Source organism: Hypanus sabinus, chromosome 10, assembly GCF_030144855.1.
Source record: "Hypanus sabinus isolate sHypSab1 chromosome 10, sHypSab1.hap1, whole genome shotgun sequence".
NCBI classification, from domain to species: domain Eukaryota; kingdom Metazoa; phylum Chordata; class Chondrichthyes; order Myliobatiformes; family Dasyatidae; genus Hypanus; species Hypanus sabinus.
In genome coordinates, this window is record NC_082715.1 from 80,407,670 (window position 1) to 80,434,537 (window position 26,868).

Sequence of the window (26,868 nt, forward strand, 5' to 3'; positions counted from 1 at the left end):
TTGAAAACCCACCTCATTATCCACAACACCTCCTACCTTAGTATCATCGGCATACTTACTAATCCATTTACCACCCCATCATCCAGATCATTTATGTATATTACAAACAACATTGGGCCCAAAACAGATCCCTGAGGCACCCCGCTAGTCACCGGCCTCCATCCCGATAAACAATTATCCACCACTACTCTCTGGCATCTCCCATCTAGCCACTGTTGAATCCATTTTATTACTCCAGCATTAATACCTAACGACTGAACCTTCTTAACTAACCTTCCATGTGGAACTTTGTCAAAGGCTTTGCTGAAGTCCATATAGACTACATCCACTGCCTTACCCTTGTCAACATTCCTCGTAACTTCTTCAAAAAATTCAATAAGGTTTGTCAAACATGACCTTCCACGCACAAATCCATGCTGGCTACTCCTAATCAGATCCTGTCTATCCAGATAATTATTAATACTATCTCTAAGAATACTTTCCATTAATTTACCCACCACTGATGTCAAAAGCTATTTTTTTTTATATATCACCATGATTTATTTGTTCCTCATCTTTTTTGTTTTTATAACACTTAAAACTTGGTGGTTACAGCAGTTTATTTTTGACTTCCAAAGAACATTTGGATCAGAAAACTGCCAGGATCCAACAGTATCTTCTCTGATGGGGACAATCTGTGAACGACAAGGACAGCCTTGATTTACGCTGCCACGAACACCTCATGTTTATAGGCAAAGAAGTCATAGTCAAATTTATTATCAAAGTATGCATGTGTCACCAATATAATACCCTGTGATTCATTTTCCCACAGGCATTTGTTACGTATTCAGGCAACAATAAATATATGAGTTCGGCAAGGGTTTCTTATAACAAACAACACGTTTATTAAACACAGAAAACAAACCCCCCAAAAGTAAACAAACACTACCGTAACCGGAAACAGCTGCTGAGCGGCTGTTCAAACAGTTCGTAAAGTGATATTCCAAAACAGTTCTTTAAAGTGGTATTGCCAAAAGTTCGATATGCTCACAGTCCATTTAAAAGGAGAGACTTTACAGGACGATTTAGGTTCTCTTTCACGTCGCTTGCTTCGATCCCCGACGTCGAACTTCCCACGAAGAATTTACGAAACAGAACGGCTTAAAGGCACTGACCTTTCCTTCTCCACTACCTTCAATCCTTTCTAGGTAAACCTAGGGATTAACACGAAGATAGTCAACGAAATCCTTCCAAATAAGGAACAAGCAAAGGTCGCCCCCGTTTCACCGTAGAAAGCGATTCTCCTCGATCTTTAACTTCCAACTTTGAATCTTCACTCTCCTCTAATTCTCAAACTAACAGAATCATAAAGAACCTGCTGGCAATGACCTTTTTAAACTTTAGACATTAAATAAAAACTTCATCCTTCAACTAAACTGCGTCATCACTTCAAACACGCAGTGGCATGAAGTCAACTTGGCAAATCCAGCCACGAACTGCCCCTCCTCACAGGGTGGGGTCTACCTTTTATAACCTGTAAAAAAAACCCGTCACATGATCTCTACTGGCGGGAAAATGACGTCATTCCACCATCACAAGACCATCACCTCAAGTCCAGTACAGCTTCAACCCCAGTCACATGACAAGGGCTCCACTGTCATGTGTCACGAGTACGTAACACATTCAATGGCGTACATGTGTACTGTCAAACGAAACAATGTTACTCTGGACCAACATAGAACATGTAACTTACACATAACACAGAAAGCAATATTACCAGAAATAAATTAACAAATAATAAGGTGCATTTACAACACAAGTTAGAAAGTATAATACTACTGGAGCTTCATTAGTGATGAGACTTGGGGGTGGCAGGGAGTTCAGTAGTCTGCAGCCTGGGGAAGAAGCTGTTCCCCCCCCATCCTAACAGTTCTTGTACTATTGCCTGCCTGATGGTGGGGGGTCAAAGAGATGGTTGGACGGATGGGAGTGATTATTGACAATGCTAAGGACCCTGTTACGCAGCGCTCCTGATAAATATCTCAGACGGTGCATTTACAGGAAGATAAAGAAATACAAAACAATTCATACATACACAAAATATGACAAATAACAAAAGTTGAAAAGAAAACAAATTGTCCAAATAAATAAAACAATACTGAGAACATAAAGAGTCCTTGAAAGTGGGTCAATAAAAGTTAATAAACCAACCACAAGCACCAAGATTGACAACTTCTGAAGAACTCTGGGATCAACATCACTGAATCCAATACGTAATGATAAATGTATCTGTGATCAAAAGGCAGTTGTTTTTACGTTTTTTAATGCAGCATTATGGCAAGTTTGTGACAAATCTGTTCTTCCCAACACCCACCCCTCTACCTGCCCCATGTGAATCATGGTGGGTGAGGAGCTGCCCACCCACTCTAATAATCGCTCATTTTGCTGCTGTAAGATCATCTGAACAAAATCAAATACATTATCTGTTCTGGAAAACATGAAAGGGAAGTTTCACAAATGTAAAAGCCAGGAATATGACCACCGAGAAGAAAGGAGAGCAGAGCTAAGCAGTAAGTGGCTTCTCACCTCTGTGGGAATGGTGACATAGCAAGTGTTAAAAAGTGTGCTAACCAAACAGAGCAGGCACTTTGTACAACCTTTCTCTGAGTCAAAGCTTACTAAGAAGACAGTCAAAGCAAGTAAACCAGGTGTGATTGAGGTACAAGTGCAAGTTGTTAGAATCCAGTTAGTCCACATCAGAGACAGCAGAAAATGGTGCAGTGGCTGTGAAGGAAATTCTGATATTGGTTTATTGTTGTCACATGAAGGCTGCATTGTAACAGAGTTTTACAACTTCCAACAGAGGCTTCAATTCGTTCTTCCCACAACCGCATGGGGTTCTTTCATGTACTCGTTTCCTCCCACATTCCAAAAGTACATGCAAATTAGGATTAATAAATGTTGGCAGAGGAATCGTGGTGCCTGCAGCGCATTCTTGGACTGTTGGTCATTGATGCTCTTCATGGAACACAGAACACTACAACACAATAAGGGTTTTCAGCCCACAATGTTGTGCTGATATTTTAACCTACTCTAAAATCAATCGAACCTTTTCCCTCCTCCAAAGCCCTCCATTTTTCTATCGTCCATGTGCCAGACTTTATGTTTTGATGTATATGTGACAAAGCTAATCTTTAACTTTTCAGGATACAGTGAAAAGCTTGTCTTGCATTCTGTTTATACAAACCATTACACCGGGTTTTGAGCTAGAAGAGGGCAAGACAATAACAGAATGCAGAATAAAACATAAAAGCTACTGAGAAAGAGCAGTGCAGGTAAACAATAAAGAGTAAATCATAACGAGGTGGACTGTGAGGTCATGAGTCTATCCTGTCATATCATTAAAGAGTCTGATAATAGTGGGATAAAAGTTGTCCTTCAGCCTGGTGGTGTGTGCTTTCAGGCTTTTGTATTTTCTGTCTGATGGGAGAGGGGAGAAGACAGAATGCCTGGGATGGTTGGGGGGGGGGGGGGGGGGGTGGCGGTCTTTGATTACAACGGCTGCTTTACTGAGGCAGTGGAAAGTATAGATAGAGTCTTTAGAGGGGTGGCTGGTTCCTGTGACAATTCTGTGCAGTTTCTTGCAGTCATCGTGCATCCAGATAAGAAGCTTTCTATGGAACCCCATTCTGTCACAGTGGCCAGTTAGGGGTAGTCAGGGGTAACTGACTGACCCCTGCTCAGTCAGAGCTATTCATCCGACCAAAGGCCTGAAATCTCACCTGGGAGCCAGCCCCGCACAACAGGAGCTACTTGCCCATTTTGTGATGGGTGAGGCAGTTTTATATGGGTGTCCTCCTGGACACTGTACACATTTTTGGCCTTGTCTGTCTTACCACTGGCAATGAGGAGAGTGCCCGGTGGAGGACTCCATTCACATTGGGGATCTGGGGTGCCAAATGTTGCACAGAGCATTACTGTGCAAGATACTTTGATCGGTTTATGGACTCCCCACCCCTGCCTGTCATTTCTGCAGCTAGGGGGAGTTGGTGTAATCGAGCACGAGAAGGTGCAGCCTGAGTAACTGAGGGGCTGTTCCCCAGGTATGGGCCGCACTTCAGCTTGACACCCCTCACCTTCAGTCAGCTGGTGCAGGGAGGCAAGGGTGGGTTGGTCGGTGGATCTCCTGATTCTCTGCTCCTGAGCCTGGCCAAAGTGGCAATTCTTGGGCCAAGGCTGTGGGCAGTTGAGGGTTCTACTTGAGCCAATCACCTGCTGGAGAAGGAGCACACTGACTCCAATGGGGAATTTCCAAGACAAATTGGCACCACTCATACTTCTGTGCATTCTGACTAGATAGGAGTGTGTTATCACGTGACCGTAGAGCAGGTTAACAGGTCTGCACAACATTGTGGGCTGAAGGGCCTGTATTGTGCTGAAATGTTCTATGTTCTTTGTTCTGTGTCATGAAATTTGGTGTTTTGCAGCAGCAGTACTGCACAATACATAAAACTACTATAAGTTACAAATAAATATATTAAAAAAAACAAGCAGGACCTTCGAATGGCTGCCATTTATATCCGCAAATGGCCACCTTGACTGGACTAGGACAACACACCTCACAGGGGCTATTAATAGGAAGCTGTTGGAGAGCCAAATCAATGAACTGTGAAGGGACAGGCAGGCATCAGAGAACTTGCTCCCCAACATCCTCACATGGATTCTCTTTTTATTTTGGTGAAAACTACTTCTGGGGGTGGAGCTGACAGCGTGTAGAAGCTCTCCAATCAATCCCACTCCCCCTTCTCTTTCCCCAGAGCCCTGAATACCGTTATGTATCACTGTAGTTCCAGCTCTTAATTTGTCAAAACTTAGGTTACTGTGTTCAGTTCTGGTTGCCTCATTATAGAAAGGATGTGGAAGCTTTAGAGAGGCTACAGAGGAGTTTACCAGGATGCCAGCTGGACTAAAGGGCATGTCTTGTGAGGAGAGGTTGAGTGAGCTGGGGCTTATCTCTTTGGAGTGAAGGAAGGTGGAAGGTGACTTGATAGAGGTGTATGAGATGATAAGATGTATAGATTAAATGGACAGCCAGTGCATTTTTCCCCAGGGCAGAAGTGGCTAATACAAGGGGGTATAATTTTACAGTGATTGGAGGAAAGTACAGGGGGATGTCAGAGGTATGCTTTTTATTCACACAGAGAGGGGTAAATGTGTGGAATCCCCTGTGGGGGTTGGTGGTAAAGAAAGATAGATTCAGGACATTTAAGTGACTCTTAACTGGGCACATGAATGAAAGAAAACATGGAGGAGCAAATCATACAGAAAAGAGATTCTCCAGATATTGGAAATCCAGAGTAACACTCACAAAATGCTGCAGGATCTCAGCAGGTCAAGCAGCATCTATGGAGAGTAATAAACAGTCAATTTTTTGGGCCGCAGGAATGAAGGGCTGTGTGGATTTTTGAGTACGGGCCAAAGGGTCTGTACTGTGCTGAACTGCTCTAAGGGGGGCAGTGGCGGTGGGGCGTTCATGCCATTGGGTGGGGGCTGCCCAGGCAGAGTGTGGGGTGTTGTTCCTCTGAGCTGGCCATGGCCTCTTTGCGATGGTGGAGGGGGCCAAGGATAGGTGTGTTGGAGTGGGAATGGGAGGTGGAGTTGGGTGGATGGCAACTGGGAGTTCCCGCTTGTTCTGGCAGACGGAGCGTAGATGGTCTCCCGGTCTGTATCAGATCTCACCGATGGACAGGAGGCCACACCGGGGGCACCGAACACTGCCCAGCATCTCCCTCGGGACCTTCTTCCCCCTTTTTCTTTCTTCCATGGCCTTCTGTCATCTTCTATCAGACTCCTCCATCTCCAGTCCTGTATCTCTTTTACTAATCAACTTCCCAGCTTATTTCGCCCCTCCCTCTCCAAGTTTCACCTATCACCTGGTGGGTCTCTCTCCCTTCTCCCCACCTTTTAAATCCACCCCTCATCTTTTTCTCTTCAGTCCTGCCGATGGGTTTTTCAGCCCAAAACATCAACTGTGCTTTTTCCCCACAGATGCTGCCTGACCGTCTGAGTTGCTCCCGTATTTTGTGTGTCTTATTCAGATGCAGCATGTGATAATTTCAGTAACGTTGTTTGATGAACTTGTACTGCATGTCAAGTGTGTCACGTGTGTACAAGCTACTATAGAATTGTACACATGCTGTGCATGTGTACATCAACACGAACAGAGTGCAGATTGATGATGCGGGGAGACAGACAGCTGCAGGTTCTCTCTGACTTGTCAGAGTTAGTGAAAGCAGAACTGTGCCTTGGGGGCAGTAACTGAACTGGGCACATGGAGCAGGTCTGGAGATGATCTCGGGGGAGGCCATGACAGGAGGAGAAAGTGACAGTGAAGAGATGAATGGGGCCTTTATAAGTCCACACAGTAACGCATGAAAAATATGGACAGGAACAATCGGATTCACACAGCCACAGCCCCTCACATTCCAACGTACGATATCTCACCTGACAGCTGCCTGCAATTCCTTTATGATCTAAATCTTCTCCTTCCATCCTGTCTTATCTTGCTCAGTCCTGAGCAGACAGAAGCCTGGAGGTTGCCGGCAAGTGAAAAATGGCAGTAAGGAGCTGCCTTTGACCTTCATCCCCAGCTCTGTCTGTCTGTCTGCCACAGAACAGCCTGTTGCAGTTGCCACGTCTGCTCCCTGTCCTTCAGGACAATGCCGGTGAATGGGCTCTCCCTCTCACAGCATCTTCCTTCGAACCTCTAGGGATTAAGTGAAACCCTCAGGGACCGAGGCCGACTGCTTTTGCAAGCTGCAGAGGCTGAACATGGTAACACTCAAAACATATCCACAAGTTAGTCCCAAACGCAAGATATTCTGCAAATGCTGAGCAACACACATTAAGTTTCAGGTTGAGGAAGAACAGAGAATTATTTGAGGGGAACCAGAGGGGGAGGTTCTTCATTCAGAGGGTGGAAGTGTGGAATAAGCTGCCAGTGGAACCAGAGTATGCAGGTTCAGTTGCCCTCACTACCTCCTCACTTCCTCCCACTCCCATCAGCACCCTATCACTTCCAACCTCCCTCACCCACCACCCTTCACTCCCCTCCTCCCTCACCCACCACTACTCACTCCCCTTCCCTCATTCTCCACCTCCTACCTACAATCATCAGCACATTACTCCCCACCTCTCACTCACCAGCCTTCACTTCCCTCCTCCTACACACCCATCACCCCTCCCTCCTTCCCCCATGCATTGCACTGCTGCCGTGGGGCTGGGTAAGCCAGGAACAATCACCATGCCTGGTGCTGTAATTAGAGTGAAGCTGGAAAGGACATCAATCAGCACAAGACAAGTTCCAACATCTCCTTGGGCTACAAATAGGCCTGGATTCAAAGTTAACTTTGGATAAATTACCAAGTGTCATGATAAGGAAGGTGTAAGGAGAGGGATGGAAAATCGTGTTACAATTTTCTCTCCTTCTCACCACTCTTTGTTAACAGGTTGGTATTAACCAACTAAAGGGAGTAGATCTTTTAGCTTGGGTACAAAACGTTCACAACACTCGAACTGTTATACAAGTCCTTTTGAGTTGAATTTCACAAGAGTATGCTGGCTAACTATACAAGCACAAAATAGATAATTTGAGATTAAAATAACAGTGTTATTTGACACTACACTGTGTGTAACTGAAGGTATTGGAAGTTGCCTCTCATACTCTTTTGCTCTGAAGAGAAAAGCCCTAGTTTACTCAATCTTTCTTCATAAGACATGTTCTCCAATCTAGGTGGCATCCTGGTAAATCTCCTCTGCACCATCTCTAAAGCTTCCACATCCTTCCTATAAAGAGGCAACCGGAACCGAACACAACATCTACAAAGCTTTTAAGGAGTTGCAACATTACCTCGTGGCCCTTGAATTCCTACTGAAGCTCAACACCCCATATGGCTTTTCAACCACCCATAATGAGAATGTTTTAAAGTTTGTTCCTATTATTTTTCTGATTGAGCAGCTAGAGGTGTCTTCATGGAAAATTGAAAACCTTGCTGGATTGCTCAGCAGGTCAAACAGGATCTGTGGAGGAAGAAGAGGTGAGAGTGAGAGAGTGAGCTGGCCTGGAATCTAGCCTTGGACTTGCAGTGTAAAAAAAACCTAACTCTGACATTCCCAGATATTAACCTACAACCACCTTCAAATTAGACTTGATGAAGGGACTTGGCCCAAAATGTTGATTGCTTGTTCCCCTCCTTGGATGCTTCCTGACCTGCTGAGTTCCTCCAGCATTTTGTGTGCATTGCTCTGGATTTCCAACATCTGCAGAATCTCATAATTAAAAATTATATCCTCTTGTATTAGTCATAGAAACATAGAAAACCTACAGCACAATACAGGCCCTTCAGCCAACAATGCTGTGCTGAACATGTATTTAGTTTAGGATTTACCTAGGCTTACCCATAGTCCTCTATTTTTCTAAGCTCCATGTACCTATCCAAGAGTCTCTTAAAAGACCCTATCGTATCCACCACCGTTGCCAGCAGCCCATTCCACATGCTCACCACCCTGAGTAAAAAACTTACCCCTGACATCTTCTCTGTACCTACTTCCAAGAACCTTAAAACTCTGCCCTCTTGGGTTAGCCATTTCAGCCCTGGGAAAAAGCCCCTGACTATCCACACAATCAATGGCTCTCATTATCTTGTACACCTCTATCAGGTCACCTCTCATCCTCCATTGCTCCAAAGAGAAAAATCCAAGTTCATTCAACCTATTCTCATAAGGCACATGCTCCCCAATCCAGGCAACATCCTTGTAAATCTCCTCTGCACCCTTTCTATAGCTTCCACATCTTTCCTGTGGTGAGGCGACCAGAACTGAGCACAGTACTCCAAGTGGGGTCTGACCAGGGTCCTATATAGCTGCAACATTACCTCACAACTCCTAAATTCAATTCCACGATTGATGAAGGCCAATACACCGCACCCCTTCTTAACCACAGAGTCAACCTGCACACTGCTTTGAGTGTCCTATGGATTTGGACCCCATGATCCCTCTGATATCCTCCACACTGCCAGGAATCTTACCATTAATACTACATTCTGGCATCATAGCTGACCTACCAAAATGAACCACTTCACTCTTATCTGGGTTGAACACCATCTGCCACTTCTCAGCCCAGTTTTGCATCCTATCAATGTCCCACTGTAACCTCTGACAGCCCTCCACACCATCCACAACATCTCCAACCTTTGTGTCATCAGCAAACTTACTAACCCATCCCTCCACTTCCTCACCCAGGTCATTTATAAACATAATAAAGAGTAGGGGGTCCCAGAACAGATCTCTGAGACACACCATGTCACTGACCTACATGCACAATATGACCCATCTACAATCACTCTTTGCTTCTGGAGGCAAGCCAATGCTAGATTCATAAAGCAAAATCCCTTTGGATCTCATGCCTCCTTACTTTCTAAAAAACCCTTGCATGGGGTATCTTGTCAAATGCCTTGCTGAAATCCATATACACTACATCTACTGTTTTACATTCATCAACATGTTTAGTCACATCCTCAAAAAATTCAGTCAGGTTCCCAAGGCACGTCCTGCCTTTGACAAAACCATGCTGACTATTCCTAATCATATTATGCCTCTCCAAATTTTCATAAATCCTGCTTCTCAGGATCTTCTCCATCAACTTACCAACCACTGAAGTAAGACTCACTGGTCTATAATTTCCTGAACTATCTCTACTCCCTTTCTTGAATAAGGAAACAACTTCTGCAAAGCTCTCCTATCCCCACTGATGATGCAAAGATCATTGCCAGAGGCTCAGTAATCTCCTCCCTCACCTCCTACAGTAGCCCAGGATACATCTTGTCTGGTCCTGGTGACTTACCCAACTTGATGTTTTCCAAAAGCTCCAGCACATCCTCTTCCTTAATATTTACATACTCAAACTTTTCAGTCCACTGCAAGTCATCCCTACAATCGCCAAGATCCCTTTCTATAGTGAATACTGAAGCTAAGTATTCATAAAGTACCTCTGCTATCCCCTCCAGTTCCATGCACACTTTTCCACTGTCACACTTGATTGGACCTGTTCTCTCACATCTTATCCTCTTGCTCTTCACATACTTGTAGAATGCCTTGGGGTTTTCCTTAATCCTGCTTGCCAAGGCTTTCTCATGGCCCTTCTGGCTCCCCTAATTTCCTTCTTAAGCTGCTTCTTGCTAGCCTAATAATTTTCTTGATCTCTATCATTACCTAATTTCTTGAACCTTTTGTAAGCTTTTCTTTTCTTCTTAACTGGATTTTCAACAGCCTTTGTATATCATGGGTTCCTGTACCCTACCATCCTTTCCCTGTCTCATTGGAACATGCAGAATGCCACGCCAATTTCCCCTCAACATTTGCCACATTTCTGTCGTACATTTCCCTGAGAACATCAGTTCCCAATTTATACTTCCAAGTTCATGCCTGATAGCTTCATATTTTCCCTTATTCCAATTAAACATTTTCCTAACTTGTCTGTTCCTATCCTTCTCCAATGCTATGGTAAAGGAGACAGAATTGTGATCACTATCTCCAAAATGCTCTCCCACTGAGAGACTGGACACCTAACTAGGTTCATTTCCCAATACCAGATCAAGTACAGCCTCTCCTCTTGTAGACTTATCTACATATTGTGTCAGGAAACCTTCCTGAACACACCTAACAAACTCTACCCCATCTAAACCCCTTGCTCTAGGGAGATGCAAATCAATATTGGGGAAATTAAAATCCCCCATCACAACAACCCTGTTATTAATACACCTTTCCAGAATCTGTCACTCTATCTGCTCCTCGATGTCACTGTTATTATTGGATGGTCTATAAAAAACACCCAGTAGAGTTATTGACCCCTTCTTGTTTCTAACTTCCACCCAGAGACTCAGCAGACAATCTCTCCTTGATTTCCTCCTTTTCTGCAGCCGTGACACTATCCCTGATCAGCAGTGCCAGACCCCCACCTCTTTTGCCCCCCTCCCTGTCCTTTCTGAACTATCTAAAGCCTGGCACTCTAAGTAGCCATTCCTGCCCCTGAGCCATTCAAGTCTCTGTAATGGCCACAACATCATAGCTCCAAGTACTGATCCATGTTCTAAGCTCATCTGCTTTGTTCATAATACTCCTTGCATTAAAATAGACACATCTCAAACCATTGGTCTGAGCACGTCCTTTCTCTATCACCTGTTTATCCTCCCTCTCACACTGTCTCCAAGCTTTTTTGATTTGTGAGCCAACTGCCCCTTCCTCCATCTCTTCAGTTCAGTTCCCACACCACCCCAGCAATTCTAGCTTAAGTTCTCCCAACAAGCCTTATACCTCCCTGCAGGATATTGGTCCCCCTGGGATTCAAGTGCAACCCATCCTTATTGTACAGGTCACGCCTGCCCCAAAAGAAGTCCCATTGATCCAGAAATATGAATCCCTGTCACTTGCGCTAATCTCTGAGCCACGCATTTATCCTCCACCTCACTCTATTCCTATATTCAGTGTCACATGGCAGAGGCAGTAATCCCGAGATTATTACCCTTGTGGTCCTGCTTCTCAGCTTCTTTCCTAACTCCCTGCAGTCTGCTTTCAGGACCTTCTTCCTTTTCCTACCTATGTCACTGGTACCAATATGTACCATGACCTCTGGCTGTTCATCTTCCCACTTCAGGATATCATGGACACGATCAGAAACATCTCAGACCCTGGCATCTGGGAGGCAAACTACCATTCGTGTTTTTTTCCTGTGTCCACAGAATCAGCTGTCTGACCCCCTAACTATAGGGTCCCCTATCACTGTAGGCTCTCCATTTCCTCAACACTACCTGCTCTGCCACCTATCTTTGTGTCATCAGCAAATTTAGCCACAAATCCATTAATAACGTAGTCCAAATCATTAACATACATCGTAAAAAGTAGCAGTCCCAACACCAAACCCTGTGGAACTCCACTGGTAACTGGCAGCCAGCCAGAATAGGATTCCTTTATTCCCACTCTCTATTTTCTGATTATCAATAAATGCTCCAGTCATGCTAGTAACTCCCCTGTAATTCCACGGACTCTTATCTTGCTAAGCAGCCTCATGTGCAGCACCATGTCAAAGGCCTTCTGAAAATCCAAGTACACCCCATCTACTGCATCTCCTTTGTCTACCCTGCTTGTCGAAGAATTGAAGTAGGTTAGTCAGGCAGGATTTTCCTTTCAGGAAACCATGCTGGCTTTGACCTACCTTGTCATGTGCCTCCAGGTATTCCATAATCTCATACCTAACAATTAATTTCAACAACTTCCCAACCACTGATGTCAGGCTAACAGGTCTATAGTTTCCTTTCTGCTGCCTCCCACCCTTCTTAAATAGCAGAGTAACATTTGCAATTTTCCAGTCATCCAGTACAATGGCAGAATCTATCAGTTCTTGAAAGATCATTAATGCCTCCGCAATCTCTCCAGCTACTTCCTTCAGAAGTTGGAAAGTGTATGGTCGTGCACTTTGGAGGAAGAAATAAACAGGCAGATTATTATTTAGATGGGGAGAGAATACAAAATGCAGAAATGCAAAGGGATTTGGGAGTCCTTGTGTAAGATACCCGAAAGGTTAACCTCCAGGCTGAGTCAGTTGTGAAGAAGGGGAATGCAATGTTGGCATTCATTTCTAGAGGTATGGAATATAAGAGCAAGGATGTGATGTTGAGGCTTTATAAGGCGCTCGTGAGACCACACTTGGAGTATTGTGCACAGTTTTGGGCTCCTTATTTTAGAAAGGATATACTGACATTGGAGAGGGTTCAGAGAAGATTCACAAGAATGATTCCAGGAATGAAAGGGTTACCGCATGAGGAACGTCTGGCAGTTCTTGGGCTGTATTCCCTGGAGTTCAGGAGAATAAGGGGGGATCTCATAGAAACATTCCAAAGTTAAAAGGGCTGAACAGATTAGATATGGCAAAGTTATTTCCCATGGTAGGGGATTCTAGGACAAGAGGGCATGACTTCAGGATCGAAGGATGCCCATTTAGAACTGAGATGCAGAGAGATTAGTTTAGTCAGAGGATGGTAAATCTGTGGAATTTGTTGCCACGAGCAGCTGTGGAGGCCAAGTCATTGGCATCAAAGGGTATAGGGTGAAAGCAGGGGAGTGGGAACGATTGGAAGAATTGGATCAGCCCATGATTGAATGGTGGAGCAGACTCGATAGGCCAAAATGGCCTGCTTCTGCTTCTGTATCTTAAGGTCTTGTGGTCTTTAAAAGACTCTTCTGTGGTCAAAGTGAAAATAAATCTCTATAAAGTGATCTAAATTAATTACAAACATAAAACACAAAATAATTAAATGCATAAGTATTCACCCCCTTTTATATGACACACCAAATTATCACCGGTGCGGCCAATTGGCTTTAGAAGTCACATAATTAGCTAAATAGAGATTGCCATGTGCAGACAAGGTGTTTCAATTGACTGCAGTAAAGATACAGTTGTATCTGGAAGGTCCAACTACTGGTGATTCTGCATCCTGGGAAAAAAACTACACCATGAAGACAAAAGAACACCCCAAGGAACTCTGTGAAGAGGTTATTGAAAAGCACAAGGCAGGATATGGATGCGAGAAAATTTCCAAGTCTCTGAATATCCCTTGGAGTGCAGTTAAGTCAATGATCAAGAAATCTGCTTAGAGCAGGCTGTCCTGAAAAACTAAGTGACCGTGCAAGAAGGGGACTCGTGAGGGAGGCCAAGAGACCTTGGAGTTACAAGCTTCAGTAGCTGAGATGGGAGAGACTGTGCATACGACAACTGTTGCCTGGTTGGTTCACGGGAAATTTATAGGAGAGTGGCAAAGAGAAAGCCACTGTTAAAAAAAATACTCACATGAAATCTCAGCTAGAGTTTGTCAGAAGGCATATGAGAAACTCTGAATTCAGCTGGAAGAAGGTTCTATGGTCTGATGAAACCAAAATTGAGCTTTTTGGACATTAGACTAAATGCTATGATTGGCGTAAGCCAAACACGTCACATCATCAAAAATACACCATCCCTACCATGAAGCATGGTGGTGGCTACATCATGTTGTGGGGATACTTCACTGGAGCAGGTCCTGGAAGGCTTGTGAAGGTAGAGGGTAAAATGAATGCAGCAAAACACCAGGCTGTCCTGGAGGAAAACCTGATGCAGTCTGCAAGAGAACTGCGACTTGGGAGAAGAATTGTTTTCCAGCAAGACCACAACCTGAAGCATATAACCAAACCTACACAGGAATGGCTTAAAAACAAGACAGAGTCCAGACCTCAATCCCTTTGAGAATTTGTGGATCGACTTGAAAAGGCTGTTCTCTCATGATGTCCATGCCCTTGGACAGAGCTTGAGCAGTTTTGGGAAAAAAAAATGAGGGAAAATTTCAGCATCGAGATGTGCAAAGCTGTTAGAGACCTATCCACATAGACTAAAGGTTGTAATTGTTGCCAAAGGTGCATCTACTAAATACTGACTTGAAGGGAGTGAGTAATTATACAATCAATTATTTTGTGTTTTATATTGTAATTAATTTAGATCACTTTGTAGAGATCTGTTGTCACTTTGACGTGAGCCTTTTTCTGTTGATCATGTCAAAAAAGCCAAACTAAATCTCCTGTGATTCAATGTTGTTCAATACTGTTTTAACATGAAAATTTCCAAGGCGGAGTGAATGTTTTTTTATAGGCACTGTACTTACTTTGATATAAATTTACTGTACCTTGAACTTTGAACATGTAAAACAAATGCTGGAGAAAATGTTCAGATAGAAGATCCTGCATCTTTTTGATAAATGGCATTACAGGCTCAAAAAGCTAAATGGCAATCCTGCTCTTAATTTGTACATCTTTTCAGAGAACCATATGAATGAGAAGCAGTTTGTTTGGCCCATTGTGTTCCTGTCAGCCAATCCCCAACACTAGTTTAAGTGTGGACAGTTCAGGCCTTGTGTCCTTCAAACATTGGGTAAGAATATTTCTCCTCAAATCCTTCCAATAGAGAGGGATTTATGGAGATTCCATTAGTTGATGGCATAGCAGCCATTGTTTGGGTGGATAAAGCTATGGGGAATAGGCATCTAGAGTCAAGGGTGACTCAGTGGGTGTAGTGGACATACTATGGGTTGTGAAGTATAACTGTGACATTACACTCTATTAGGGACTGTGCTATGTGAGGGAATGCTCTTTTGGTGCTACAAAGTTGAGATGATTATCCCGGAGAGAGGCTGTGAAGAGCCACAACTTGCCTGACCCCCTTGCGTCTTGTCCGTACCTGTACATTCTACAGTGGAGCACTGTAGGAACTCAAAGCACTGGAGGAACTCTACGGTCAGGCAGCATCTATGGAGGCAAATGGACAGTCGGAATTTCAGGTTGGGGCTCAAACTGGCAACTGCCCATTGCTCTCCATAAACGCTGCCTGACTCAGTGATTCCTCCAACACTTTGTGTTGCTCCAGCTTCCAGCATTTCTAGTCTCCTGCATCTCCATTATTGCAATGGACACGGTTAGAGATCAGGAGGATGTTTGGCCAGATACTTTTCACTGGAGAATGCAATGGACCCTGGTCAGGAGTCACGGGTCCAACCATTACCCCGGAGAAGTGAACACGTATTCTAATCAGAACTGAACAATGATGGGAAGTCTTGCCTTGCCCTGTCCTGTGTTTCAAGGCCTGAATTGAAAAATAGTAATGTTTCTGTCCAGGACAATGTTTATTTCTCAACCCACCTGGCTGGTGACTTGCCTTTTTACTGCTTGTGGGATCTTGCCGAGTGCAATTTGAGATGAATAAAGTTGTACCTCTATAAACCTCTCATTAAATCACAGTCGCCTCATTATATGAAGAATGTGGAAGCTTTAGAGGGGATGAGAGGAGATTTACCAGGATGCTGCCAGGATTAGAGAGCAGTTCTTATGAGGACAGCTTGAGTGAACTAGGGCTTTTCCCTTTGGAGTGATGGAGGATGAGAGGTGACTTGATAGAGGTGTACAAGATGATAAGAGGCATTGATGGAGTGGACAGCCGGAGACTTTTTCCCAGGGCAGAAAAGCCTAATAGGAGAGGGCAAAATGTTAAGGTGGCCTGGATGAAAGTATAGGGGGGAGATGTCAGAGGTAGTTTTTAAAAAAAAACACTGGGTGCATGCCTTGCCAGGGGTGCTGATAGAGGCAGATATGTTAGGGACATTTAAGAGACTTTAAGATAGGCACGTGAATGGAGGGCGATGTGGGAGAAAATTGTTAAATTGACCTTGGAGTAGGTTAAAGGGTCTGCACAACATTGTGGGCTGAAGGGCCTGTACTGTTCTATGTTCTAAATTATCTGCAGCAGTTCCTTAGACACAGCAGTGCTCCATTGCCAAAGGGAGCTTTGGGATATCCTGAGCTGCTGAAAGGGACTTCATGAATGCAAAGTCTTTCTTTCAGCTGGTGTGAAGCGAATTCTACTGAGCAGATCAAATTCTTGCTTCTGGCTGAAAAGCGGAGGGTGTAGACAACATTTCACAGCTTAGATCAGTCAGAGCACTTAATCTGGGGGCAATACATCACATCTACAACAACTAAAAAAGAAAAATATTTCATGATGACTTTGTGTCGTGAGGAATTCAGAGAGGAATGAAGACTGAGACGAGATGTTAGATTCTCATAAATCATCTACTGTACGTACCGGCTGCTGGCATGGCTCTTACTGAGTCTAAGTGAGAACATGCCTGTAATATCCATTGAAGCTTTAGCAAGTAATCACTCAAGCATTCACTCTCTGATTTTAAAATACTGCGCTAACAAACAGCAATGAGCCAGTAATCTCTTCAACAATCTGCTCCATTCAAAGATACCTGTTACAGAAGTAACACCACCATTGGTCTTGATCAGACTCCATGGTGTATTGGGTGGCCTGTACAAAGCCTCCATTAATGCTTGAGCTTGGTTAACCTTTTAGAAGTTTGCATAAGCACAGCTCTCAGTGTGAGCTCAGCTGCAGGGAGGAGGATGAAGCCCCAGCTTATACATAAAACGCAATGACACTGATAGATAGGGATGGCGTGGTAGTATAGTGATACACACAAAATGCTGGAGGAACTCAGCAGGCCAGGCAGCTTCAATGGAAAAGAGAAAACACTTGACTTTTCAGACAAAGACCCTTCATCAGGACTAATCCCAAAATGTTGTGGAATCAGATCAAAGTTCGAAGTAAATTTATTATCAAAGTACATACTGTATGTCACCATCTCCAATCCTGAGATTCGTTTTCTTGTGGGCATACACAGTAAATACAAGAAACACAATATAATCAATGAAAGACCACACCCAACAGGGTGGACAACATCCAACGTGTAAAACAGAAAAAGAACAAAATGTGCAAATACAAAAAGAAATAAGTATAAATAAATAAGCAATAAATATTGAGTACATGATAGTAGTGAGGAGAGTGCAAGACCTGGATGGTGGGGTCCTTGATGATGGATCCTGCTTTCTTGTGGCCGTGTTCCTTGCAGATGTGCCTGATCTTGTTGTAGCAGCTAAGAAAATAGCAGATAATTTAAATAATACTTTGGTTCAAAGTAGAGACACTGAAAATGTCCCAAGGATAACCAAAGTGTCAGCTTGAAGTACTTGCAACAATCTCTTTCATGAGGAATAAAGTACTTGAAAAACTAGGGGAACTAAGGAGAAACAAATCACCATATCACAGTGGGCTGCACCCAGTATTTAAGAGGATAGCAGAACTACCTGTTAAAAATTTATCAGATTCACCAATGGAAGGAACCAATGGAATGGAAAATCCTGAATACCCTTGCTCAAGAAGGGCGTACCAGTTAGCGCAAACACTTTACGGCACTAGTGATCAACTATCAGGGTTCAATTCCCACAAAAGTCAGTAAGAAGTTTTTCTTCCCATGATCACGTGGGTTTTCTCCAGGTGCTTTCCACCCAAATGTCAAAGACGTACAGGTTAGGGTTAGTGCGTTGCGGGTATGCTATGTTGGCACCAGAAACATTCTCACTGCTTTGATTTGACACAAATGACGCATTTCACTGTACCTATGACAAATAAAGCTAATCTCCAAAGGAGCGATGGAAACAAAGTTAAAGGTCACTTACCTTAACGACTTTTATTAGAGAGATGCTGGAGTCCAATTGGGGTAGAAGTAACTTGTCCTTTAGAGAAATGTAATCAAACCATTTCAACATAGTTTTATGGAAAGGTAATCACATTTGATTGAATTCTTTGAGAACACAATAGGCAGGTGGGGGGGATAGGGAAGGGGAGGGGAAGACGAGGGGGAGGGGAAGATGGAGGGGGAGAGGGAAGGAGGGTAGAGGGAAGGGGGGATAAAAGAAGCTGTGTTGTGGGGTATTTGGATACCCAGCATATATACTTAGTGGCCGCTTTATTAGGCACACCTGTACACCTGGTCGTTAATGCAAATATCTGATTAACCAATCATCTGGCAGGAACACAATGGTCAAGAGGTTCAGTTGTTATTCAGGCCAAACATCAGAAATGGAAAATTTGTGATCTAAGTGACTTTGATAGTGGATTGATTGTTGGTGCCAGATGGGGTGGTTTGAGTATCTCAGAAACTGCTGATCTCCTGGGATTTTCACACACAACAGTCTCCAGAGTTTACAGAGAATGGTGTTGAAAACAAAAATCATCCATTGAGCAGCAGTCCTGTGGGCAAAAATACTTTGTTGATATGAGAGGTCAGAGGAGAATGGCCAGACTGGTTCAAGCTGACAGGAAGGTGACAGTAACTCAAATAACTATACGTTCCAACAGTGGTGTGTGTGCATCTCTGAAAACACAATACATTAACCTTGAAGTGGATGGGCCATAGAAGCAGTCCCACAAACACACACTCAGTGTTTGATTTATTAGTATTGTGGCTGATGCTACAACAAAGGCTGGCACACAAAATGTGAAGGACAATTAGGTGGTCAGAAGTGGGATTGAAAGATGGATAAAAAGGGGAAGAAATAAAGCACTGAACGACATGCACGCAGATCCCTGAGCCTGTCAGAACAACCCAATATCCATTTCTGTGGTTCGGATGCTCAGTCAGACCTGGATTCTCTCGAATGCTCCAACTCATTCATCTGAGGGGAGGTGTGACTGTCATTTTTATCTGTGGTAAGCAGGTGATGGGGGAAGGGGACATTTCTCAACGGTTAACATTTCTGTACAGCCTGAGGAACTGCTAATCTCACAAAGCTCCAGAAATGAATTAACACTGTACTTGCAATCGCTTGAACTATCGGTGAGGAATGTGTGTTATGTGTTCATCGATTTTAACAGTTTCATCAGCCTGGATCTGAGGAATGTCAGCTGGTGGGGCGAAGATTTATTTAAATGGCGAAATATCTAATGACAGTGAAGAGGTGTATCTCCAACTTTAGAAAAAAATATTTTAAAATAAATTTTTAAATATCATTAATATTGCAGTGATGAGCATACATGGCATGGTAGTGTGGTGGTTAGCTGTGGTTAACTATCAGGGTTAACTAGGTGGTTAACTATCGCTGTGCCAGCAATCCAGGATCAAATCCCACCACTCTCCGTAAGGAGATGGTATTTTCTCCCCATGGCTGCATGGGTTCCTGGTAGGTTATGGGTGTAATGGGTCAGCACGTGCTCATTATTGCACTGCATACCTAAATCTTAAAGGTTTCCAGGTGTGAAGTTTGGAATAACAGGGAGGTTGATGGATATCTGTAATTACATCCCCAAAATACGAGGGATAGAGGATTCAGCTGCAGCTTTGAAGACCGAGGATTTCAGATCTGTGCTTGCTGAGCACACCCAGTGACATGGGATACACAGGAAGTGTAGAACAGAGACTCCTGGAATGAAAGGGAAAAATGTGTTAATGTCAGTACAAGACAGCCTGGGGAGTATAGAGACTCCAATGCATTGGATCACAATAGGATGGAGAGTCCATGGTCTAAACCAGCTCCATCACAGGAACAACCCTCTCCACAACTGAGGACATGTACAAGAGGCGATGCCTCCAGGCAGCAGCGTCATTCACTAAGGACCCTCACCACTCGCTTCTCATGATTATAATTGAGGAGGAGATACAAGAGCCTGAAGACCCTACTCAATGAGTCAGGAGCTGCTTCTTCCTCGCTGTGAATGTTAATCTATTGTGGCTTCACTTATAACTAATCAGCTGGTGTGTTAACCATGAGTTAGATTTACTGACTAGGATCTTGTATGGGGAAGAGTTAATGAATTTAACATGGTTTTGGTTGCTCTTTTAGCCCACTAGATGTGAAGACTTTAAAATGTCTTCCACTTCATACCTGCCATTCCTCATCTGTGCCAGTGCCAAGATTAGGAAAGGTTTAGGCTGACTCAGGCTCAATCAGGAGTGACTCAGGTTTAGAGGGTGCAGGCCCAATCAGGAGTGACTCAGGTTTAGAGGGATACAGGCCCAATCAGGAGTGACTCCGGTTTAGAGGGATACAGGCCCAATCAGGAGTGACTCCGGTTTAGAGGGATACAGGCCCAATCAGGAGTGACTCGGATTTAGAGGGATACAGACCCAGAGTGACTCAGGTTTAGGGGATACAGGCCCAATCAGGAGTGACTCCGGTTTAGAGGGATACAGGCCCAATCAGGAGTGACTCGGGTTTAGAGGGATACAGGCCCAGAGTGACTCAGGTTTAGCGGATACAGGCCCATCAGAGTGACTCAGTAAGGCGCCTTGATTGACATGGATGAGTTAGGCCAGTGTCTGTTTCCACGCTGCGCAACTCCAACATCATCACTTTCATCTCTTCCCCATGAAACAGACCTTCACTAATCCCGGCTAACACTCCCTGAGAAACACACACCTGCATTTCACAACCCCAGGACACCACAGAAACACACAGCAAGATTCTGCAAACAGCTAAAAACCAGATCACGAGCAAAGAACAAAATGCTGAGTCAGGCAACATCTCTGGAAGGAAATGGACAGGTGATGTTTCGGGTCTAGAACCTTTATCTGGGATTAACCCAGATAAAGGGGCTGAACCCGAAATATCGACTGTCCATTTCTCTTCATAGATGCTGCCTGACCCACTGAGTTCCTCCAGCATCTCAATTTTGCTTTGCTCCAGATTGAGGCATCTGTAGTCTCTTGTGTAAACCATTTTGAGTGTTTGTTATATAGTCATAGAGAAGTACAGCACAGAAACAGGCCCTTTGGCCCATCTAGTCCATGTTGAATCCATTTAAGTTGCCTACTCGCATCAACCTGCACCAGGACCATAGGCTTCCATACCCCTACCATTCATGCACCTATCCAAACTGCTCTTATACATTGAAATCGAGCTCGGACACACCACTTCCACTGGCAGCTCATTCCATGCTCTCTCAACCCCCCAAGTGAAGAAGTTTCTCCTCAAGTTTCGGTTAAACTTCTCACCCTTTCACTCTTAACCCATGACCTCTGGTTGTAGTCCCACCTAACCTCAGTGGAAAAAAGCCTACTTGCATTTAATCTATCTATACCCCTCATAATTTTGTATACCTCTATCAAATCTCATTTCAATCCTCTCTGTTCTAAAGATTACAGTCCTAACCTATTCAATCTTTCCTTATAACTCTTTATCACTAGTGCTGAGCAACTTGTAGGCCTGAAGATAGGCAAGTCCCCTGGTCCTGATGGAATGCATCCCAGGGTACTGAAAGAAATGGCAGAAGTTATGGTAGATGTTTTGGTGATAATTTACTCTGGGCAAGTCCCGGTGGATTGGAAGGCGGCGAATGTCATGCCACTGTTCAAAAAAAGGATGTAGGCAAAAGGCAAGAAACTATAGGGCAGTTATTTTAACATTTGTAGTTGGGAAAATGCTTGAAGCTACCATTAAAGAAGAAATAGCGAGGCATCTGGAAAGAAATGGATCCATCAGGCAGACACAGCATGGATTCAGCAAAGGCAGATCCTGTTTGACAGACTTACTGGAGTTCTTTGAGGATATAATGAGTGCAGTGGATAGAGGGGAACAGATGGATGTTATTTACTTGGATTTCCAGAAGGCATTCGATAAGGTGCAGCATAAAAGACTTATCCAGAAGATAAGGATGCGTAGAATTGGGGGTGATATAGTAGCATGGATAGAGGATTGGTTAACTAATAGAAAGTGGAGAGTGGGGATACATGGGTGTTACTCTGGTTGGCAATCAGTGGTGACCGGTGTGCCACAGGGGTCGGTACTGGGCCCACAACTGTTCATGATATACATTAATGATCTGGAAGAGGGGACTGAGTTTAGTGTATCTAAGTTTGCTGATGATACTAAATTGATTGGAAAAGCAAATTGTGCAGAAGATACGGAGAGTCTGCAGAGTGAGGTTAAGTCAGTGGGTAAAGGTCTGGCAGATGGAGGACAATGCTGGTAAATGCGAGGTCGCTCACTTTGGAAGGAAAGTTAATGTTACCTACTAATGTTATTGGTAGTACCATCCATTTATCAAGATCTTCTTGAATTTTTTTCAGTAATGGTAAGTAATTTAATTTATACAAGTTCTTTATATCATTATCAACTCTTATACCTAAATATTTTATACCATTTGTCGGCCATCTAAATTGAGTTATTAATCGACATTGACTATAATCTCCTTTAGTAAGAGGTAGAATTTCACTTTTATCCCAATTTATTTTATAACCTGATATTTTCCCATATTCTTCTAATCTATAGGATAATTTACGCAACTAGTGCAATGGGTTTGTTAAATAAAGCAGAACATCATCAGCAAATAAGTTTATCTTATATTCTTCCTGATTAACTCTAAAACCCTTAATATCTGGGTCCATTCTAATTAATTCAGCTAATGGTTCTATCCCCAACACGAATAAAGCAGGTGATAATGGACAACCTTGCCTAGTTGATCTTGTTAACTGAAATGGTGTTGAAATTTGACCATTTGTCACTACTTCAGCTTTGTGATTAATATTTAAGGTTTTAATCCATTTTATAAAAGATACTCCTAATCCATATTTTTTCAATACTTTAAATAAAAAATCCCATTCCAATCTATCAAATGCTTTTTCTGCATCCAAAGCAACTGCCACACTCATCCTGCTAACTTCCTTGAAAAACTCTATAACTCTCTAAGATATGGACCCACCATGCATGAAGCCATGGTGACTATCCTTAAACAGTCCCTGTCCATCCAAACACATCCAATTATATCCAGACCCTCAGAATATCTTCCAATAACTTTCCCACATCTGATGTCAGACTTACTGATCTATAAGTTCTTGGTTTATATTTATAAACTTTGACTGTCCTCCAATCATCTGGTACCTCCCCAGTCACTGAAGATGATCTAACTATCTCTGCTAGCACCCGACAAAGTCTGCACTTGCCTCTCAGAAGATCTGAGGGAACACCTTGTCAGGCCCTGGGGGTTTATCCACTCTGATTTGACTCAGGGTAGCAAACACCACCCTCTTTTATAATCTGTATAGGATCCATGAAGTTGATGCCATTTTGCCTCACTTCTGTAGACTGTGTCCATCTCCTAGGTACATACAGATAGAAAGAATTCATACAAGATCTCCCCCATCTCTTTTGGCTCCACACATGTATTACCATTCTGATCTTCCAGATGACCAGTTTTGTCTCTTGCAGTCGTTTTGCTCTCAGGATCTTAGAATTCTGTAGAATCCTCTAGGATTCTCCCTCACCTTGTCTATTAGAGCAACCTCATGCGTTCTTTTAGCCCTCCTGATTTCCTTCTTAATGTTCTCTTGCATTTCTTATACTCCATAAGCACCTCATTTGTTCCTACCTGCCTATACACCTCCCTTTTTCTCTTAACCAGGGCCTCAATATCTCTAGGGGAAAATCAGGGTTCCCTGCACTTGTTATCTTTTATTCTGACAGGCACGCACAAGCTTTGTACTCTCAACATTTCGTTTTTGAAGGCCTCCCACTTACCAAGCACACCTTTGCCGGAAACCATCCCGTCCCAATCCACACTTGCCAGACACGTAATTTCTGATACCACCAAAATTGGCCTTTCTCTAATTTAGAATCTCAACCCATGGACCAGACCTATCCTTTTCCTTACTTACTTTGAAACTAATGGCATTGTAGTCACTGGATCCAAAGTGTTCCTCTGCACAAACTTCTGACACCTGACCTGTCTTTGTACTGATGAAGGAAAATTCCTGAACACATCTGACAAACTCTATGTCATTGAGTCCTTTTACAGCATGGGATTCCCAGTCAATATGTGGCAAGTTAAAACCACTTACTATAACAACCTTGCGATCTCACAAATATGCAATCTCTTTACAAGTTTGTTCCTTGAAATCCCTAGGACTGTGGGGTGGTCTGTAACATAGCCCCATTAATGTGTTATACCTTTCTCATTTCTCAGGTCCACCCATAATGCCTCACTAGTCGAGTTCTCCAGTCTATCTTGACCAAGAACTGCTGTGATATTTTCCATGACTGGTAACGCCACCCCTCCTGCTTTACTCCCTCCCACCCTTATGCATCTAAAACAATGGAACCCTGGAACAATGAGCTGCCAATCCTGCCCCTCCTGCAACTAAGCCTCACTAATGGCTACAACGTCATAATTCCAGGTGTTGATCCATGGCCTGAGCTCATCCACCTTTCCTATGATACCATGCTCAACCTTTTGATTCCTGACTTTGTCTGAGGTCCTATCAACATCTGCCTCCACTAACCGTTCTGGCACTCCGGTTCCCATCTCCCTGCAACTCCAGTTTAGACCCCACTGTGCAGCATTAACAAAGCTTCCTGCTAGGTTACTATCCACCTCCAGATCAGGTCCCACCTTACCTGAAAGAGCCCAATGATCCCAAAATCTTATGCCCTCCTTCATCCACCAACTCCTTTGCAATGCGCTGAACTGCAAAATCTTCCCATTTCTGGCCTCACTAGCTCGTGACATTGATAACAATCTGAAGATCACAATCCTGGAGATCCTGCCCTTTACCTAAGCACCTAATTCCCTATGCAGAACCTTATCACTCGCCCTACCCATATCATTGGTGCAGATCGATGGGAGTAGGTTGTTTAAATGGTTTTGGTATGAACAAGATGGGCTGAAAGGCCCATTTCTGTGCCACACTTCTCTATAACGGATCACAACTTCTGGCTGTTCTCCCTCCCACTTTAGTATACTGAGGACTCCATCCGAAATCTTCCAGACCCTGGCACCTGGGAAGCAACATACAATCCGGGAATTTCTTTCTCATCCACAGAACCCCCTGTCCATTCCCCTAACAAATCCCCTATCACCACAACCTGCCTCTTTCATCCACCCCCCAACAATATCCAAAGTGGTATACCTGTTGTTGAGGGGGGTGGCCACAGGGGTATTCTACACTTCCTATTTAACCCCTTTCCTCTTCTTGACTGTCACCCAGTTTCCTGTGTCCTGTACCTTGGGTATAACTACCTTTCTCTATGTCCTGTCTATGACACCCTCAGCCTCCCAAATGATCTGGGGTTCATCAGGTTCCACCTCCAACTCCTTAACACGGATTGTTAAAGCTGAAGCTGGCTGTACTTCTCGCAGCTGTAGTTGTCATGATCACCGGACGTCTCCCTGCCTTCCCACATCCCGCAAGAGGAGATTTCAACTATACTGCCTGGCACCTCTACTATCCTAACTAACCAGGTGTAAAGAAGGGAAGGGGAAAAAAATCTTACCCAGAGCTTTTCTTTTTTGACTTTTCTGAACTGAAGCCTCAGAGAGCTAAAGCCTCACTACTCTAACTCTGAACACTCCAATGACATCAGGACTGGTTGTGAGTCAGACCTCAAATAGATAACTATGATCTGGCGCTAGCTCTTTCAACTTGGGCAGTGGGTCTAAGTGAAATCCCCTCCTCACAAACATCTGATGTCCAGATTCAAGATTCATTTGTTATTATCAAAGAATGTTTAAATGATGCAACCTTGAGACCTGCTTGCTTACAGGCAATCGCAAAGAACCCAAGTAAAGAAAAAAAGAGAATGAAAATAAAATTAAAAAACCAACACCAAGAGAGAAAAAAACAGGCAAAAAATTGAGGTGAATGACAACAGCATTCCAAACCAACATTGAGTACTCAGATCCGAACCCCGGAGCAGGTTTATCAGTTCATCACATCAGCAGGCAAGCAGCACAGCAAGTGGGGTGGTCTCCATAGACCATCGCGGAGAACAAGTGAAATTGGCTCTCATCCCGGCCGATACCCTGCCCATTCAGTCTATCTGTACCAGTTTAAATTGACCAAACAACAGGCTGCGAGAGGCTATGTGCCCTAGAGAGAGGAGTAAAGATTGCGAAGAGCGAGCGAAATCGGTTGTCACCTCCAATCTGAGCTGGGGTTTAAATAGCTTAAACAGCGAATTGTACCTTGCACAAGGACCCAGACACTGCTGCCAGGCCCAGATTCCATCATCCTGCCCAAAGCCGCTTCCAGGATCTTCAGATCAGCTCAGTGCCTAGAGCTATCCAATTTTGCACCCGGGCCAGTGGAACAAAAAACAAATGCTCTCTTTCTGGGCCCCAACTTCTCCTTTTGGTATCCAGAGTGATCCAACCTCACACCTGGGCCAGTCATACGGGCGCTGGAACTCCAACTGCAACACGTCATCTTGGCTCAACCCCTGAACTCGCCTCTTCACTGTTTGCATCAATAATTTAAAACAATTTACCTCAGTAAAGCTATTTGCATGAAATTTTTAGTCAAATTTCTTAGCTTTTTGACTACCAGAAGCGGTTGCAGGCATTCAGTAGCACCATCTTAACGAGAAGAATTTCACTCCGGAAGTCCGGATAAGCTGCCATGATCCGGTGCTGCCAGACCTGAGTGAAAT

The 26,868-nt window shown here is 43.8% G+C and overlaps 1 long non-coding RNA gene across 5 annotated transcripts; it reads right to left on the bottom strand.

Moving 5' to 3' along the window:
• Positions 1-860: 860 nt before the first annotated feature.
• Positions 861-21,003, bottom strand: LOC132400807 (uncharacterized). Of its 5 annotated transcripts, XR_009514384.1 has the most exons (5): positions 19,681-21,003; positions 18,127-18,183; positions 17,462-17,543; positions 7,889-8,058; positions 861-6,804 (listed from the first exon to the last, which is right to left on the bottom strand). It is a non-coding gene; the product is annotated as an uncharacterized LOC132400807 (long non-coding RNA). The 5 variants fall into 5 exon arrangements; XR_009514383.1 differs by having other exon boundaries at positions 17,462-18,183; XR_009514381.1 differs by having other exon boundaries at positions 18,127-21,003.
• Between the last annotated feature and the right edge of the window lie 5,865 nt (positions 21,004-26,868).